Consider the following 19,847-nt stretch of genomic DNA (forward strand, 5'->3'; position numbering starts at 1 on the left):
TGTTAACCATTCACTTCTAAACCAAATACACATTGACTAGCAGTGTAAACTATTTTAAAACTCGAATCAATTGTCTCTTGAATTTTAAATGATGATAGTTAGTTATTGTGTTATTGGTGGTGGCAGTTTAATACACTTCTGTTAAGAGCTATAATCTTTGTAAGCTTGTGTAAGCCCTTTAATTCTCGTCTTGGTTGATTATAAAATAAACATTTTGAAAGAAAAACAACGAGAAGATTTTGTCCTTATTTACCTTCATAATCTAAACTAACATCTGTGTACATTATGAGCAGAAGTGTAGCTTGCATTATAAAATAAAAACCTCACAGAATGAAAATTCCTAAACTCAACATAAACGCTTGCCCAAAAAAATATACTACTGGCAATGCTTTTTAAAACACGACTTTCCCGTATATATATTTTCTAAATTAGTCTGATTCATGTTACTGTAAAGACAGAAATTGCCACTGTATAATACATTTAATTACAGCCTGTATAATTAAATTCACACCCATTTGTAATATAACACTCCAGGATTATCTTGAACTAAATTTGCAATTATAAAGCCTTCTTATCTTTTATACTGTAGATTTTTCTACTTGAAAACACGTCATCATGATACCATATTCAGTGTTAAAGCATTAAAAAATGTTTCTTAAAAAAGTTAAATATTTAATAATAATACATCACTGCTAATGTTAAAGGGACGGTTTACCACAGGGTGAAATCATCATGTCATCATTTCTTATACCTCTTTGTTCTGCTGAACACAAATGATGAAGATAATTTGAAGAATGTTTTAACCAGGCAGATCTGGGGCACCATTGACTTCCATATGAGGAAACAATAATACTATGGAAGTCAATGGTGCCCCAGATCTGTTATTTAATTTTTTCATTTTTGTTCAGCAGAAGTGTGAAACAACAATACTGATGACAGAATTTTAATTTTTTGATGAACTATCCCTTTAATATAATTTTGATGGACTATATGAATATGATAAGTTAGTAATGCAAGATATTGTCTTTGTTTACTAACCGTTATATTTTAATATTCACTAGTGCATATAAAATGGCTTTTGAATTTGGTTCTTTTGGGGGATGTCCCGCCTTTTTCTGCTTGCTGTTTTTGCTCTTTCTTCCCCTTCCGGTCACATGACCGTCTCTATAGTCCACTAAACAACATGACCACTAAATGACCTCAGCTGACCTCAGATCTGATGGCTGATGCTGGTAGCTGTATATACAGGCCTCCGTTATACAAGGTAAACAACAATCGAGTCTCATCACTAAACACTTATTACTTATCTAAACTAGCTCTTAAACTGGATTAAATATAAACAAAACTGTTCATTTAACTTGTCTTGGCTCGCTTTTGATGAGCAACTTAAATTAGAAGTAAATTTGTAAAAAGATGAATAAATAGTTGCATTAAAAACTAATTTTTAAGAAGGAGATAAATGTGTTTTAAATCAGTGTGTGATTCATAGATTCATGCAGCTTTGCAGATGACTTTGGATGGACTTTTGTTTGTTTTCGTTTTATTATCAATCGGTGTTCTTGTTTTCAGATTGTGATAGCTGGGCCCGAAGCCACGAAAACCACTGAAGCTTTTCTCTGTTTGTTTGAAGGTGAGATTGATTGATTTATTTATGCATGCTTCTGAAAATAACTATTAATGCTGTCAAGCAATACTTTTTATTATATGAAGTGCAGGCTCAGTGTAATCTGGCACTTGGTAATTACAAGAAATATTTGAATAAAAATGAACTCTGCCACCAAAATTGTAACATGTTTTCAGAATATAACTGGATGGCAATAAAAAAACAATATCTGTGTTACAGTGATGTTAGTACAGATTAGATTCGAGTACTGGCAGTGATGGAGGAGAAGCAGAGTTAGATTGAGTTTGTCTGCAGTTAAATCCCAGACTCAAAGGGACAAACATCCTTATCTCCAGCGACAAGGGCCGGAGACAGAGAGCTGTTAAAAATATAAAAACAGGACAGATCTGACCAGTCCTAGTCTTATCCTGATGTCTCTCTGTCTGATAAAGTCTGATTACTCAGTCAGAAGAGAACCAAGACAAAGCCTGCTTTTTTTTGCATCCTTACACCACAACGGCTCAGTCCACTGCTCACCTCTTGCTTTTAAAACACATAGAGAAGCTACCTGTACGGTAGACGCTACCGGACTAACATGTCATCATTGGAGACAACTTCGTAAAAAAAGTTTGTCTGTTAAGGGCTTCTGTAGAAACATGGTTGCACAAAATGGCGACTTCCATGTAAGGGGACCCTCTGTGTATGTAAATAAAACGTCTCATTCTAAGGCAATAAACACATAACGGTTCATTATAAAAAGGTCTTTATACACCTCTGATAATATAGTTTTGTATATTATTTTGCATTTCTGTCAAGAGATCCTTCTAAAAATTACACCCTGCACCTTTAAGTAAAAAGTACTTTTGTACTTTTACTCAAGAAAAGTAAAAGTACACAATTTGTATGTAATTGGGTATTAAATAAATTTTAATATGCAATATAAAAGGAATACGGTATCATTCTATGCTTTAGAACGTAGTGACATTTTTTTTTAGTAAAGTCATTTTTTTCCCAAGACAAACAATCTGATAAGGCACAGATGCTTGGACAATGTACTTAAAATACTCAAGAAGTGTACTTAAAACAGTAGGTTGAATTAACTTGCAAAACCAAGTTGTTTACCTTCATACTGGATTTTTTACAGTGTACAGTAAGAGTTTTACATGCTTTTTTAATGTGATTCTTCAATGTCCTTCATGTTTTTGTTTTTAGGAGGATTTGGTGGTTCTCTGATCTTGTAAACTCACCACATGACCACCAACGTAAAGAGCACATACTCAGCAAGAAGAAAACAAAAGCCAAGCTTAAAAAACACCCTTGTGGCCTACAGAGGAGAACAACGCTCCACAGGGAAGACTAAATATCCACTGGAAGTTTCTCCAAGAGGCTCCTGAACCTCAACAAGGTCACAAAGTGCCATACTAAGAGCGCTAATGTGGCAATAACAGACAGCCGATTGGTCAACTCTTTTCTCACTCAGGAAACGGGGCTCTCCGATCCTCTTAGGAGAACGTGCCAAGGAAATGGTGCTTTTCGCAGCTGGCCCGGAGTCGCTCTATAGGTTCCTACATGCATTTTGCAGCAGGTTGCACTGATGGTGAACTCGCTTCTGTCTGCGCAAAGAACTCTGGGTAACGGGGGCATGTGTCGCATGCTAACACATTTAGACGGAAATTTTTTACTCTGCTCGGAGGAACCAGAGAGACTGAATAAGCATGGAGGAGATTAATAGCATTACCTAGCGTTTGGTCCTGATACAGGTCATAGGAAATTACGTTATTTATTTTAAAATGAGATTAAGTACATAAGTGACATCTTATAAGACCTTCTTGCTAACCCCTTAGATCAAAGCTTTCAGAAATGTGTTTTATGCTTAGAGCTAAAGACAGGAAACGTATACATCCTATAAAATCATAGACAACAAGTTGTTGGTCAAATTGATTACTGTGTTGGGTATCATCATGTAAAAGCACATACACATACTGTAAAAGCATAAACACTGGCTCACTTTACTCCTGCTCTGGTTTCCATTGATCTTCATGTTGTTCTGAAACAGATACAGTAAGAGTATTCAACTCTCATCCAGTGATACTGGTCTTATGTGGTTTCATAAAACATTAAAAGGTGAATTTGAGAATCTGCACACGCATATCTATAACAACTGCAGTTATATTCTCAATAAGTCAATATGAAAAAGTCCCATATAAAATGCATTGTTGTGTCATTTTAATGCTGAATTAATCTAATGTAAAATTAATTTAGCATATTTTATATGCAGATTTTCTCCTTTAAGTTTATTCATTTCATACACTTTCACTTTTATTTCACCTTTATTAAACCTCTGTGATCAAATGGACAAGTTCCTCTGTGTTCCTAAGAGGCTGTGATCTACAAAGATCAATAAACTTTTAGTCTTTGAAGTTGTCCTGACAGATGACTGTTTGAACAGGTATTAGGCCAGACACAGTGGTGCATATGCACATTATACCAAATGTCTATCATCTGCACCAATCAGTGGTCAGATTTTGGGAGTCATGGTCTCATTCATAATATGGTTTTAGTCACTGCATAATTTCTTGCCTTCTGTTGGTAATACATAAGCACACAGTAGCTATTTTAAAGGTGGGAGAAGACCTGCGACAATTATGAAAATTGGAGAATTTGCATATAAATAACTTTTATTATTTGCATAATTTTGTCACATTTTTTATCTGTCCAGTATGTAGTATACTGGAGGAGTGCTTAATGAGAACTTCCCAATGCAAAAATTCCCAATTATATAAAGTCAAAGTAAAGTTCATATATAATAAAACATATTAAAATAAATATAATATTTTAGATATAACAGTTAGTAAAAGAGTGAAAGTAAGTTGCTGGAATGTAATTGTGTATCCAGACTTTGAAAGCTCTTTCAGCACCATGGACAGCAGACGTCTCCTGACAGATCTTCAGTTTGGTGTAAAACAGTCGAAGACACTGTTGAGTTGAAAAAAATTTGTAAATGTGGTTAATTACATGTCAGAAGCCTAATTTATATTTCATTCTAATGTTTGAAGTGTTGAAAACTGAAGACTGTTTAACATCGAACTTCAAGTGTGCCAATAATTTATATTTTACTTTACCCGGGAGGTTCGATTTAGGCCCTCGATTCTTCTGTCTGGGCTCATAATTATTATTATTATTATTTGCAAAATGTTAATGCATTTGTAGCTAATTTCTCCCATTGTGTGAATTTTTGAGTGTTTTCTGTAGACAGAAATGAAGTTTAAGCCTGCACAGGTGTCTTATTTTATTTATCAACCTGTCATCTTATTTTCTTCACGATGAAATAGAAGTTAGAGATATAACTTTATGAGTTAAATTGATGAGATGAGAGTATGTGTTGTTACTCATGAGTCACTGTTCCCCATTCATTTATCTAAGGCACCACAATACATACAATTTTGATGAAATAAATAAGAGGAAATGTCAATCACACTTTTTCTGGTTTTATTCATTGTGATTTTGTAAACAAGTGCAACAGAAATTGTATTGTAATTGTATTATTTAAGTAAAGTTGCAAATTGTTTTTAATTAAAATAATTTCTGATTTATTTCTGTTGCAATCAAATGACATTTCCATTTTCCTCATATGTTTCTTTCCTTTTTGAGTGTCTGTATTGTTTAAAAGTATAGTGTTTGTTGTTATTGTTTAAAACTATTTAATGCTTTTTACTGCATATATTGATTTTTTTTTCTTTTTTACCCATCAAAATTAATGGCAAGACATTCCATCCATAGATTTCTCCAACAACCTAATGCAGACTGCACTGGTTACATGTACACTATTACGTCCACATTATCCACTATAAGGTAATCTTTATAAAAACAATGAGACATTATGGTGTTATTTTATCAGTTTAACATTAAACTGGTTTAGTATAGGATCCAAATTGAAAAAAGTTTTAGTCCATGAACTATGTGTTTTGAATATTTTTAATGCAGAAAATAGAAAACATAACTATAGCTAAATGGCAAATTAATTAACAATTATTTAATTTTCTGCTGCATTACATTTTATGGTATATACTTTTATATATATGTCAAATCACACATTAACTAAAAGTCATTATGCAAGATTTTCAAAGGGATTGTGCTTGTTTGAATCCATAAAATAAAAGCTGACGTTTATACTGTACATTACAAAACGCAAATCACACACCAAGTGATCTAAATATGAAGAGTTTCGTTGCAAAACGAGATAAATCGATTTTTTAACATTTTTGTCAAAACATGCTTATTATTATGTTATCATGTTATTATTTTGTTTTATGGTGCTACTTAGCTGTAATCTTTAAGTTATGAAGGTTTAAATCAAAACAAACCAACTGCAGTTGCATTGAAATTAATTGGAATGCACAACCAAAAAACGAGATTTCTGAACAATTAAAAAAACGGTGGTTATCTCGTTTTGCAACGAAACTCTTCATATTTAACCGTACATAGATATTAAATATAATTAATCGATATTTTATACTTATATAGCGACATGTAGCAAATATTTCATACCACTTTTCCTTATATGGCAATGATTCCGCAGTACTTCCGGCTCAAAGTTTAACGGTGAGACGAGGCGACAAATCACGAGGGCGACCAAAGATTAAAATTTTGGTCAGTACCTCGCACAAATCTATAGTGTGGCTTCAAAATATGTGTAACATAGTGCACGGAGTCTGATGATCTACTTCTCATTTTTGAGGCCAGAATAACAGGACATCACACACATTTTAGAAGATGGGTGAGTAAATGACAGAAATTCAGTTCTGTACGAGTTAACCCGTTCAATACGTTTGTGTAAAGGTGTTGGCAGTTTGGCTCTTTGTTGGGGATTCAGGCAGTGTTCTGGGCCAGTTAAGGCTGATTTCAGGGACATAAAAGAAGTTGTGAGTGAGTTTTGGTCCGCTTCAGGCATGATTTTGGTATCCTTTGGGCTAGCAGCTTAAGGGCCATTTGAGGGGTGGAGTCCGTGGCTGTGTGTGGGCTACAACAACACCCTGATTTCGGCCAGATAAGGCCCATATCTGGGATTGTCTTGACCAGATCTGTGCATCATACAGTTACATTTGGTGGCTTGTGAAAGTGTCATTGCCAATTTGGTTGGTTTTTCACAAAAATAAGCATGAAAATGTTTAAAAAGGTTGTGTTATTGGTATCAATAAAAATATAAATTTATAATTATTGGTGTGGCACGATTCTCATTGATATATCACATTTTGCAGTAAAGTTGTGGGGCAAAATCGCACAAAATAAATAATTTTGAAGCAATTTTGACCTGAAGCTGTATCTTGGAAACTGGAGCCAATTAAAACTCAGGACTTGGTTTTCCTTTATAACTGACCCAATTTTGAAAAAAAATCTACTTTCATTTCCGTGGCTTTCTCCTTAAAAGAAAAGAGTAAAAGAAGAAGAAATTGAGCTGCCTCAAAAGCACTGAATTCAATAGTTGACTTCTATTGATTTAGCTATTGATTGAGTTTCAATCCCTAAACATTATTAGATTTTAAGATATGTTTGTATGTTTATTCAGCTTTTATTTTGAAAAGCAAAGATTTATGCATTTAAAGGATTTCTAATGAGAACTCCTGTTGAAAATATTTTATCAAACATAACTATCCCCAACACACAGAGGTGTATTTCTCCAAATATATTTAATGTCAAACAGTTAGCACTGTGATATTAGCAAGAATACAGTAGGTGTAATTGTCTACTGTGTTCTGTTAAGGGCTTAAACAAAGTATAATCATATAATTCAGTTTTTTATTATGGTCTCATAGAGGGGAATGCTAATTACTTTTTCAATATCCCTGTTTTAATGGATAGTCAATAATAATTGAATTTAAAGAGAGCAGAAATTACTACCAACCTCAGACCTAGTCCAAATGTTAAAAGTGATCTCTTGGATGTGATTCTGAATTCATTGCCTCAGTACATGACAGTAAAGTACACAAATCAAAAAAGCATGTGCCCAGTGGGCTCTGACCAGCTCAGGGCCATAATGTTTTGTAATCATTAAATATGCATGTTGCTATAAATTGTTTACATTTATGGATTTGGAAGATGCTTTTATTCAAAGTGACTTGCAGTGCATTCACGTATATTCTTTTAACACTGTGTGCTCCCTGGGAATCAAACCCATGACATTGGCCTTGGCATGCTGAGCTACAAGAATAAATATAGTGACACACTGTTAATACTTGTACACAGTCTTGTAAAATATTTAGTTGCCTTGCAGACAATGTAGTCACATACTAGTGTGAAAATATTTTTAATGCAGTGGAAGTTTATGGAAAAGTGGAGCTAATATTATCTTTATTATAAAAGGAAAACTAAGAGTAAAATCTTATCACGTGTGCACCAAAAGCGAGGTGAGTACAGACGGTTTCATCGAATGCACGTGCAGTTACGCGATTACGCGCCTGGTCAGAACTTTACTTCCAGTTTCTGTTTGTTTAATGGTCTGACTAGTTGTTAAACTGAACTCTCGAACAAATATCTTGTCGAAAAATTTTTTTGTTTTCTTAGGTAATCTATGTGTTGTTTATCTTGCTTTTTATATAAATAAACTACTTTAAAAGGACTTTGTTGATATTTATTCTTAGTGGAGTTTACCGGAAGTTATGTGTGTGCCACGAAAGTCGCTTGTTTATGTTGTTACTGCTATATTCAATATTGCTCTCCTTCATTTTCTGATACAACTGGATGTGTCAATAAGCTCTTCGTTGATTGGCTTGCATGACAACACATCATGTACGTTTCCCGTTGGAGTAAATAACGGTATAATATTCGGCTACAATATAATGGCTATGGTGTCCTCCATTTTCTGATACCAGACCTGCCAATAAGCTCACCAATGTGCCATGGGAATTTCCCGAAAAAAATGTTATTGTGTGTTTTCAGTGCTTCGTCCAATATGTGCCAATTTGCTTTGCCCAAATTATTTAAAGGAGCAGTGTGTAATTTTTAGAAGGATCTCTTGACAGAAATGCAAAATAATATACAAAACTATATTATCAGAGGTGATTAAAAACCTTTCATAATGAACTGTTATGTTTTTATTACCTTAGAATGAGACGTTTTTATCTACACACTGAGGGTCCCCTTACATGGAAGTCGCCATTTTGTGCCACCATGTTTCTACAGAAGCCCTTAACGGACACACCATAACATCAGCTCTGAAAAATCTGGTCATGAAGATTTATCATCTGAAATCTTATGGGGCATACACACCAAACGCGAATTCAATTATATGTGCGAGTAGATTACATACAAACTCAATGCAAAGACGCAAACTCGCACAGGACGATGCGAGTGACGCAAATTGGCTGTCGCGTTTGCCGAGAATACGCACGAAAGGCGTGTTTGAGGCACATAGCATGTGTTTTCGTAGCAATCCCAATTTGCGTCATTCACAATTGCCCTGCGCAAGTTCGCATCTATTTGCATCTTTGCATTGACTTTCTATGTAATCTAATCTACTGTAATCTATGCAATTAGACCCTTTTACAGCCCACATGATCAAATAGTTGTGCACGGATTTTGGCAACGGAAGTGGTGTTGTTCCCCAGTGGTGTTAGCAACTTTGAAAATCAAAACAGTTTCACAGTCAATTTGCTTTGACTTTGTATGTAATCTACTCGCGCAAATAATTTAATTCTCAGTTGGTGTGCACACACCATAACATCAGCTCGGAAAAATCTGGACATGAAGTTTTATCATCTGATGTCTTATGGGGCATACACATCAAACGTGAATTTAATGATTTGCGCTAGTAAATTACATGCAAAGTCAATGCAAAGACGCGAACTCGCACGGGGCAATGCGAGTGACGCAAATTGGGCGACACGTTTGCTGATAAAACGCACGAAAGACGCAAGTTCGTATCTATTTGCATCTTTGGATTGACTTTCTATGGAATCTAATCTATGCAAATAGACCCTTTTACAGCCCATGTGATCAACTAGTTGTGCACGCATTTTGGCAACGGAAGTAGTGCTCTTCCCCAGTGGTTCTAATGTGTTTGCAACTTAGAAAATCAAAACCGTTTTACAGCATCAAAATGTCTGGAAGTTGTGTTTTATGGTTGCACTAATATTTGTATATTTTTATTATATATTTTATATTTATATTATATATTTGGCCTTCTGCTAACGTCTTTTATCCACTCCACTACATGGATCTGGTAGCCCGATATAATTTAATAAAGTCGTTATTTTAAAATAACTTTCTGTGTCTGTGTTGCTTAATCTGCTTGCGTAGCTCGACACGCTGCTGATTCTCCCTACTTCCATTTAAAGATGCGAGCATACCTCATCATTGTGTACAAACAGTAAAAGGGTCTATTGTTGAATTCGCGTTTGGTGTGTACACCCTATTCCAGTGGTCACCAATCCTGGTCCTGGAGGGCCGGTGTCTCTGCATAGTTTAGCTCCAACCCTAATCAAAGACACCTGAAGCAGCTAATTAAAGTGCTTCAGGTGTCTTTGATTAGGGTTGGAGCTAAACTATGCAGAGACACCGGCCCTCCAGGACCAGGATTGGTGACCACTGCCCTATTCGAAAGAAAGCACAGCTCTTCGTGACACACTGCACACTATGTTTACATTTAAAAATGTGATGATTAAATAAATCCTTATTAACCCGTCCTGTTCTATGAGCACTAGTCATAGTGATGGTTGCCTTAACAAACACATAAAGTAAAGCTACTGTATGAGTGAAAGTGAACAAAAAAGACTGATGAAATAAGAACTTATTAAACCCACAGTGTGATTCGACCAGTTCACTTTGCCAGAAGCTGTGAGCTGTTATGACACAGGCACAAAAAAAAAACAGAGTGGCATTTTTTCTGAAAAACTTTTACTGGTGAGACCTCAGAGGTTGGAGCTCCGCTGCCCTCCCCTTCAGCTACTGTTCCCCCTCATCAGCGTCAGAGACTGCCAGTTCTGTTTCAGTCCTGCAGGGGAGGGAGGGCGTCTCCGGAGAGACCTGCCTCCATCGCGGAGCCTAATTGCGACCCGAGGACGAGGGGCCATAAGCTGCGGCAGCTGCCCAGCCAGAGGGATGAGGGACCGCAAACCCATCACAGGTCAATGATTGAGATAAGCAAAAGTGATGAGGAGAGATAATAGTAGAGACAAAATGAGATAAAGAGGAGAATAGATGAGGGAAAACGATAGGAGAGGAGAAAACAAGACAGAGAGGTGTCAAGAAGAGATGTCCAGCAATTCAGAGACCGTTCCAGTGCTTAAAAAATGCGAGAGAAACAGACAGAAATAAAAAAAAAACGTCATAAAATAATAGAAAGAACCCAACGTTTGTGTCTTATCTCTGTGCCTGTGGGTCATTAAAATGACAGTCATATAAGATGATTTATACATTTGAAATATGAAAAATGACTTGATTTGTATTCTAGTTTTATTTGAGTCTCTCCTATATGATTGTTGTATCTTTTTAAAAGGATTACGGCTATCAAAAATGATACTCAATTTAGACAATCAGTATTTATAATGAAAACTGCTTTTTCAAATGGAAGTCATTTGAATGCAAAAGAAAGCGATTTTCACCCGGAGTTAATGAAGAAACGAGAGGAAGCGTTCGCCCACTGAATTAAAAAAAGGAATAAAATCAAAGATGAAATTTGGAGAATTTGAGTATAAAGGGATGATTGCTGATTTCTAACATGTGTTGCTTTCATTCATGTTTCCAGCATGTTTGCTGTGTGGTTTGTTCTGTAATGCGTTTAGGTTATTGTGAGGTACGCATGAGAATATTGTACCTGTAGATTTGTTTTGATTATTTTATGGGATCTTGAACTCTGAGCTTTTCCAATCTGCAGCCTGTTTGTGGGTTTTGGCACAATGTCAGACCTGTCTCAGTGTTTCACTGTGGTAAACCAGTGCTTACATGGCTTGTGCATCCGTGACGGCGAGTAAACCGTGTCAAAGAGGAATGTTTGACATTCCCCTTGACCAAGGACTCAAAAAACCAAAGAAAACCTGTGCATTACACCACATACCAGGGCTCCAGATTAACTTTTTTCACTAGGAGCACAATGGCCCCTAACTGAAAATTTTAGGGGCGCAACCAGAAAATTTAGGGGCACACACTGTAAATCAACATGCTAACCAAATATTCACATTTCTACTAATTTCCACTGCATTACTAATAAACCCTTTAATGATAGATGCAGAAAGTACAATGTGCTGTTTCAAATTCAGTGTCACATCACAAAAAAATGGTTGAATTTAATGGTCGCACATGTGCGACTGGAAGTAACATTCAGTGGCACACTCTCAAATTTTGGTGGCAGTCTGAAGCCCTGCACACACACCAAATCAGACACCCTCATATTACGCTGATTTTGAATGCTTGGAACAAAAATGTATATCAATTGCATATTTGTTCACTTCTACCATATGTATTTTATCAACCCATTCTCACGAATTGCATATAAATAGCACGCAGTTTAAAAACTTGTGCAATATGCCAAATTCCAATTTTGTGTGCATATGATACACCTGTCCTTTCTGTTTACTTAACATTGCATGTCTTTTTGTGTCGTTTTATGTATTGGTTTCTTTCTTTTTTTTTAACCATTGTCACTTGGGTTTGGGGTAAGATTTGTGATTTGCTTTAGGTTTCTCAATGTTTTTGTCCAATTTAAACCATCCATGCTTGGAGTTGAGGTTAGCATTGGGGTTTGGGTTAGGATGTCATTTTATGTCACAAAAAGTTGTTCTAACCCCAAACCCAAGTGCCAATGGTAAAAAAACATAAAAAAATATAAATTAATACATAAAATGACACGAAAAGATGCGCCATTTAAAGTGAACACGAAAGACTGGCATATCATATGCATGCAAAATTGAAAGTTGCCCTATTTATTGCACGACTATTCACACTGCGTGCTTATATGATGCGTAACGATTAATCGCAATTAATCTATAGCAGAATAAAAGTTTTTGTTTACATCATATATGTGTAAACTGTGTATAATATTTTTGTATAGATAAATGCACACGCATGTATATATTTTAGAAATGTTTACATGTTTGTGTATATACATTTGTATATTTATGTATAATTTATATTATACATAAATACTTAAGAAAAAAAATATATTTATATATTAAAATAATATATGAAGAGTTTCGTTGCAAAACGAGATAAATCAATTTTTAACATTTTTGTCAAAACATGTTTATTATTATGTTATCATGTTATTATTTTGTTTTATGGTGCTACTAAGCTGTATTTTTTAAGTTATGAAGGTTTAAATCAAAACAAACCTGCAGTTGAATTGAAATTAATTGGAATGCACAACCAAAAAACGAGATTTCTGAACAATATAAAAAACGGTGGTTATCTCGTTTTGCAACGAAACTCTTCATATGCATATGTGCATATTTAAATATGCATAATTATTATACACGGTTTCACACACAAACAAAACTTTTATTCTGCTATAGATTAATAGCAATTAATCGTTATGCATCCCTACGCAAATCATTAGAGTGAGCTGATTGTATAACTATTCATTTGGTTAAGTAGCTTGTGCAAATATTGTTAAGTTTAAACAAATGGCAGGTTTGTCATTTTGATTGCTATTGAGCACTAAGTTACAAGTAGCCTGAAATTAAAAAGCTACTCGCCAACAGTCACTACACAACACCCTCTGTTTAGCTCTGAAAGGATGTGTGAGATAATAACGTACGTGACAACCGGCTCCGCGCAAACGCAATGTAAGGAGGACAATGCAGACGATGCTGTCAGAAAATGAGTTCACACCCTCAATTTAATACTTACTATTTATACTGTCTCGGCTTATAAAGGGCTTTGATCTAGCACTTCGTTTTGCATCTTGTCATGATGTGTCTTGTTGCTGTGCAAAGATATGGGCGATTTGACACGTTGGCTAATATTTGTAAACTGGGCAAAGTAACTTGCATATGACTGTAAATTTAGTTTAATTTTGCCTCTGGATCATAAGCAAACTTTGTCATGTGAGCTTGCTTGTTTTTCACATTAGGAACTTGGTTATAATGCTATTGCTAGTGAAGGTCATAATTGGAAAAAGTAATGAAGTAGGTATTAGGGATCCCTAATGATTATTAGTCGTGACTAATCGTTTGAAGAATAGGTTTTTGTTTACATAATACTGTATATGTGGGTGTACTGTGTATAATAAGTATGTATACACACACACACACACACATGCATGTATATATTTAAAGGGGAGGTTTAATGCTATTTCATGCATTCTGAATTATTAACACAGTTTAAGGGTTGTAACCCTCATGCTAAACATAAGCGAAGTGTCAAAAAAGCAGTTGAGCTTGTGATGGAGTATTTCTGGGCCAAACTCACGCCTCCTTTTTCCTACAAGTTTCTGAACGTTTTTTTTTCGAATAGGGGTTTTCGTTATGACTGATTGACCCCATATTCCTTTTATGGGCCTTTACCCCCAGAAAAGCCCGCCTACCCTGCACGTCAAGTGAGAGCGAGAACGCGCATTAGCATTGCTCCGTCGAGTACGAGTCACCAGGCTATCACTGCACAGGACGTGACAACTTTTTTTATCAAGATGGTTCGACAAAAGAAGCATGTTTTTGGATGTAAGGAGCTTTCCAATTAACCCTGTCTTAAGACAACAGTGGATGCAGTTGGTGTTTCCCAGACAGCCATGTAATTGCGAATGGGTTCATGTGAGAAGATTGCTTTACAAACAAGGCTCAGTTTGACGCCAGATTTGCCTCGGCAGAAAAAAAACTCATGACGCATTTTTTTATTAAAGTAGCGGATAAACAAAAAATGATTAATTACCAGATAGAGATGTCCTGCTGTTGTTCCTGTTTGTCCATGACTGACTCTGTATCTGATTCTGGATCATATATGTAACGCTGTAAAAAGTTTTTATTTATGTTTCATGTCCATCGATGTCACAGCTATTAGTATCCAAAGGCTGCGCGTACTCATAACTCTTTGCCTTCAAGTCTTCGTATTTCTCTGGCAAATACCAGAAAGGCTGTTCTGTCTTTTAATAATCTGACAACACGAAAGACTCTTTGGACATATGAAGCATGAAATACTACTTTATAGGTAACCAAGATTACTGTATTATATTGGCAAAAATGATATGTGTTATGTGAGCTTTAAAGGTGCAGTGTGTAATTTTTAGAAGGATCTCTTGACAGAAATGCAAAATAATATACATAACTATATTATCAGTGGTATATAAAGACCTTTCATAATGAACAGTTATGTGTTTATTACCTTAGAACGAGACCTTTTTATCTACATACAAAGAGGGTCCCCTTACATGGAAGTCGCCATTTTGTGCCGCCATTTTTCTACAGAATCCCTTAACAAATTTTCTTTTTAATAAGTTGAAACTTGAGCTCGCTGGTGCCATCTTACACGAAAACCAAGAAATAATTTGGTGCGAGCCTCAGTGGACGACTAGCGGCTAGCTGTGAGTGTGGTTAAATCAGTGAACTCCATAATGTCCACTATGATTTCAGGCAACACTAAAAATAGATGTTCCCTTAAATAGTGCACAATTTAAAGAGCACCTATTGTCCCATTCATGATTTTACATTTCCTTTGGTGTGTAAATGTGTATTAGTACATGTTAGCGATATGCAAAAGGTACAAACCCCAAAGTAAACGATGATGCAAGTTTTTGTCTCCAACGTAAATTTCTTTTATTGAATTACAAATTGATGTACAGATTGGTGATGTAGACAAGGCCGACATTATCATAATTCCTTCCGCTTTGACTCACAATGTGTAAGTTAACTTCTGTCAGCATTGCATTATGAGCGAATCTTTCAAACATGGTAAGGAGCGTCACATTTCTGGCTGATGTCAGAGGCATTCAGGCCAATTACAATGTACAAATTAGCTGGCCAATCAGGGACACAGCGCTTTTCAGATTGATGAGCTTTGTACAAAATCTGTGTGTTTCAGGAAGACAAGGATATCTGGAGCTACAAAAATGTACGTTATGTTGAAAATAATGTGTTTTTTTATAATAAACCATGTGAACTAGGGCTGAAACGATTCATCGAGTTACTCGATTTACTCGATTCAAAAAATTCCTCGAGGCAAAAATTCTGCCTCGAAGCCTCGTTAAATTCCTATGACGCGCACTACACGCGCCGAGGTCTGATTCACACGGACCGTTGTTCAATGTTCAGGAAGCACATCATAGCGCGTGGTACATTTTGAATTTATTTGGCGCATTTGGCGGAGCGAATATGTCCATAAACGGCAGAGAGAGAATGTTTAAAGTTTGGGATCATTACATTCAGCATCTGAATCCACTGCTGTTTCACCAAGCGTCGATGAAACAAGGTAACGTAGCTTCCACTGATTTTAATCCCATACTGTGTTTGTAGCAATGTCGTTATGCGGTTTGACTAGATATGATGTTTAGCTTTGATGTTTTCGTATTCACGTTCAATTGCTCAAAAAAGAACCCCTTCACAAACACGCATGCACTTTACAGGTGTGTGTACCAAAAAAACGGCTCCACAGTGCAATCATTTATGGGCAACTTGTAATCTGACATATTTTGTTCCATAATAATAATCTCTGTCTTATTGGAGTTTAGCATAAGGAAGTTATTCTCTCTTACGCGAGTCAGACTGATCGCGCAATGCATCACATATGCTTAAACTTTTATGTAGCCACGCAACAATAATTTTAGCATGCATTCACTGTATACAGCGGGACGTGATGTCGTAACGCGTTTTTTTCGAACGGATTCTTAACCTAAAATGCACCGCAATGAAGTGATGCAAACCAAATGCAGCGTTCTATTGAAAAGGAATGTATGTTTTTCTGCCGTACCAAAATGCAATGAAGCAACTGAACGTCTGACTGGGGTGTCACTCTTCCTCAAGCACAGCACGCGTGCACACAGAAACACAGGTGCACGTGCGCGCGCACACACACAGGTTGTTACCATAGCAAATAGGCTCACCCCAGAAATGATATATTACATGTTAGTAGCCTAATGGTAAATGCTGCAGGTGTAGAAATGTACATAACCAGATATTTACTTTGATGTCAGTGCTAGATTACAGCATGAAACCTGTTATGCATATTAATAAATTAAAGTGCTTAATTGTTGGCACTGGCACTTATAAACTTTGAAATTAATAGGCTTATTTTTTGGAGCCAAATACCTCTGTTTTTTTTAGAAATAAAAGCCAAATGCTTGAACATTTTACAGCCACGTCATTTTCGTTATGCATTATTTGTTTTGGTTGTTTAAAAACACAAACAAAATTTTTATCCGATTACTCGATTAATCGATCGATTCAGTGCTAGATTAATCGATTACAAAAAGAATCGATAGCTGCAGCCCTAATGTGAACACATTGTATTATACAAAATAACGTTGTTTTTTAGCAATGAAATACAGTGGGGAAAATAAGTATTTGACACATCAGCATTTTTATCAGGAAGGGGATTTTTAAGTGGGCTGTTGACACAAAATTTCCACCAGATGTAGCCATCAAGCCAATTATTTAATTCATACAAAGAAATCAGAACATTTAAGTATACAAGTTGAGTTATAATAAAAACATCGAAATGACACAGGTAATAAGTATTGAAACATGAAGATAACAAGGTGCAAAATGGCATAGAAAGCCAGGAGATAACCTAAAATCTGTCAGTACTAATTATGTGTAGGTGCACTTTAAGGGTATAGGGGGCTATTTCAGACACAGCCATTGTGAATGACAGGAGTAAATTCAAGCTACAAAGGTGATTTACTCCCAGGAAGATGGTTTGTCTGTGAGGTCTAAAAATGGGTTTTTCTTGGCATTTTGGATGTGCCATTATTTATCTGTGTTTTTGTAATTCCTTCCCTTATTTCATATGAAATAGGCCTACAAGCTCTCGTTCTTTTTTATTTTGACAGAGAGAGCTAGATAGAGAGAGATAGACATACCTTCCAGCACAACATTAAAACGACTCGCTTCACCCCGGGGCCCTCTGTCTGGGATCCAACCCTTAGTTTCTTTTCATAGAGGTCAGGGTTCAGTGTCATACTTACCCTGTGGCTTCATCTAATGTCTTCATATGATCAGACATCTCTCGCTGTTTAATTTGTGTCCTGTCAATCCCGCCTGTGCCGTACGTACGCTTTACAGATGTACGCATCTGAGATAATGCAGCTGTGAGCCGTACAGGCTGACACTTACATGAATCACAGAGACTACGATTAGCTAAAACTCAGACGGTAATAAAACCAGTTTGACATCCAAGTCTGTTAAAAGATGATGATATGAGATAATGTATTCAATAGCATATGAACCAGTATCTGATACTACAAAATGGAAACATCTTTTTTATTTTGTGTGCCCCAAAGTGTCTCTTCATAGCTGTTTCAGAGTATATTATGCACGTTTAATGTAACAGATTTGTATGAAATCTGTATGGTGCCGATCTGAGATGCTGTATTTAAGCTACAGGGTACCGCGCGTCAGATCTCAGATTTGAGGGAGGAACAGAAGTGAGGAGGAGATTTATGATACACAACAAGCTATTACGGAGCTCAACATAACGGGACAATCAAATAGAGGAAATGGTCTGGAAACTCTGTTCTTCATGCTGGAGTGATTTATCCTTCACATAGTCTTCGGTCTAAACTGATCTGGAATCCGGAGGGAATGGTGACATCATACCGTCTCTGTTTTAAACAGGCCCCTGATCCCGGCGAACTGTTCTGGGAGCAGTCAGGAAAAGATTATGATATAAGGTACAGCCACATAGCGAGATTCTTCAGATCAGAACCCTTATCTTGAACTCGGATAATAACCTAAACTTATTAATGTAATGCAATATTGCATGAACACCTTGGAATATTGTATAATATTGTATTAGTACCATGGTATAGAGACCACTGTATTAGCGTTCGATATAATCACATTACAATAGAAGGGCTATACAAATCTTTATTAGAAATTACCATGCTTTTACAGTGTTAACTATAATATAAAAAGTGTTATTTTAAGAGGATTTACAAAATAGGTAAATATTAATTTTAGTGCTACCTAACGATTAGTCGCGACTAATCGATTGCAGAATTAAAGTTTTTGTTTACATTTTACGTTTCAATGAAGGTAAATATTTGGGTTATCAAAAGTCCCCTAAATGAAATAAAAGAGGGCTGCCTAACGATTAATAGCGACTAATCATTTGCAGAATAAAAGTTTTTGTTTATAATGTTTGTACATAATATATGTGGGTGTACTGTGTATAATAATTATGTATAAATACAAACACACACATGCATGTATATATTTAAGAAATATTTACATTTGTATATAATTTATATTATATATAAATATACATTTTTATTTTAGAAATATATATTTTCTTTAAATTATACATCCATGTGTATGTATTTATTTATACATAATTATTATACACAGTAAACCCACATATATTATGTACAAACATTATAAACAAAAACTTTTATTCTGCAAACAATTAGTCTATTAATCGTTAGGCAGCCCTCCTTTTTTTCATTTAGGAGACTTTTGATAACCCAAATGTTTACCTTCATTAAAACGTTAGACTAACACTAGACAGATATGTAAAGACATGTTTCCCACGAATTACGTACAATTTTTCTCTGAAGGATATCCTAGGCTCTTTCATAATAATTATAATTGTACCTCCATTTTTCTTTCTGTGTTTCATTTCCTGTTTTGCCACTGGCTTTCTCTTTCTTTCGTCTTTTTTGTCTCCGCAGAGAGTTGTACATTGACAAAGTTCAGCCCACAACCCCTGCTCAAGGTTGCATTGAAAAGCTTGTGTCTGCTTTCCCATAATCCTGTGAGGGGGTCGCCGGGAGTCATGTTGAATGGTCATCTGAGCTCTGCACCCAGTGTCCCTCTCCAAATTACAGACTTCATTCAGTAAAGGTTGGTGCAGTTTGGTATAAATAAAGGATTAGTCCCTTTTCTTAAAAAACAAAAAAATCCAGATAATTTACTCACCACCATGTCATCCAAAATGTTGAAGTCTTTCTTTGTTCAGCCGAGAAGAAATTATGTTTTTTGAGGAAAAAATTCCAGGATTTTTCTCATTTTAATGGACTTTAATGGACCCCAACACTTAACAGTTTTAATGCAGTTTAAAATTGCAGTTTCAAAGGACTCTAAACGATCCCAAACGAGACATAAGG

General features: G+C 35.8%; 2 long non-coding RNA genes across 2 annotated transcripts in view; both read left to right on the forward strand.

Annotated features, from left to right (window-relative positions):
* Positions 1-886: 886 nt before the first annotated feature.
* LOC141351543 (uncharacterized) lies at positions 887-4,369 on the forward strand. The gene is made up of 3 exons (XR_012359826.1): positions 887-1,264; positions 1,570-1,630; positions 2,816-4,369. It is a non-coding gene; the product is annotated as an uncharacterized lncRNA (long non-coding RNA).
* A 1,392-nt stretch (positions 4,370-5,761) lies between these two features.
* Positions 5,762-19,847, forward strand: part of LOC129455209 (uncharacterized) — a 67,895-nt gene continuing 53,809 nt past the window's right edge. The window contains exons 1-3 of the long non-coding RNA XR_012359825.1: positions 5,762-6,380; positions 18,358-18,413; positions 19,413-19,584. This is a non-coding gene — a long non-coding RNA (uncharacterized lncRNA). The remainder of the gene's footprint in view (positions 6,381-18,357; positions 18,414-19,412; positions 19,585-19,847) is intronic.

This window comes from Misgurnus anguillicaudatus, chromosome 20 (assembly GCF_027580225.2).
Source record: "Misgurnus anguillicaudatus chromosome 20, ASM2758022v2, whole genome shotgun sequence".
Lineage (NCBI taxonomy): Eukaryota > Metazoa > Chordata > Actinopteri > Cypriniformes > Cobitidae > Misgurnus > Misgurnus anguillicaudatus.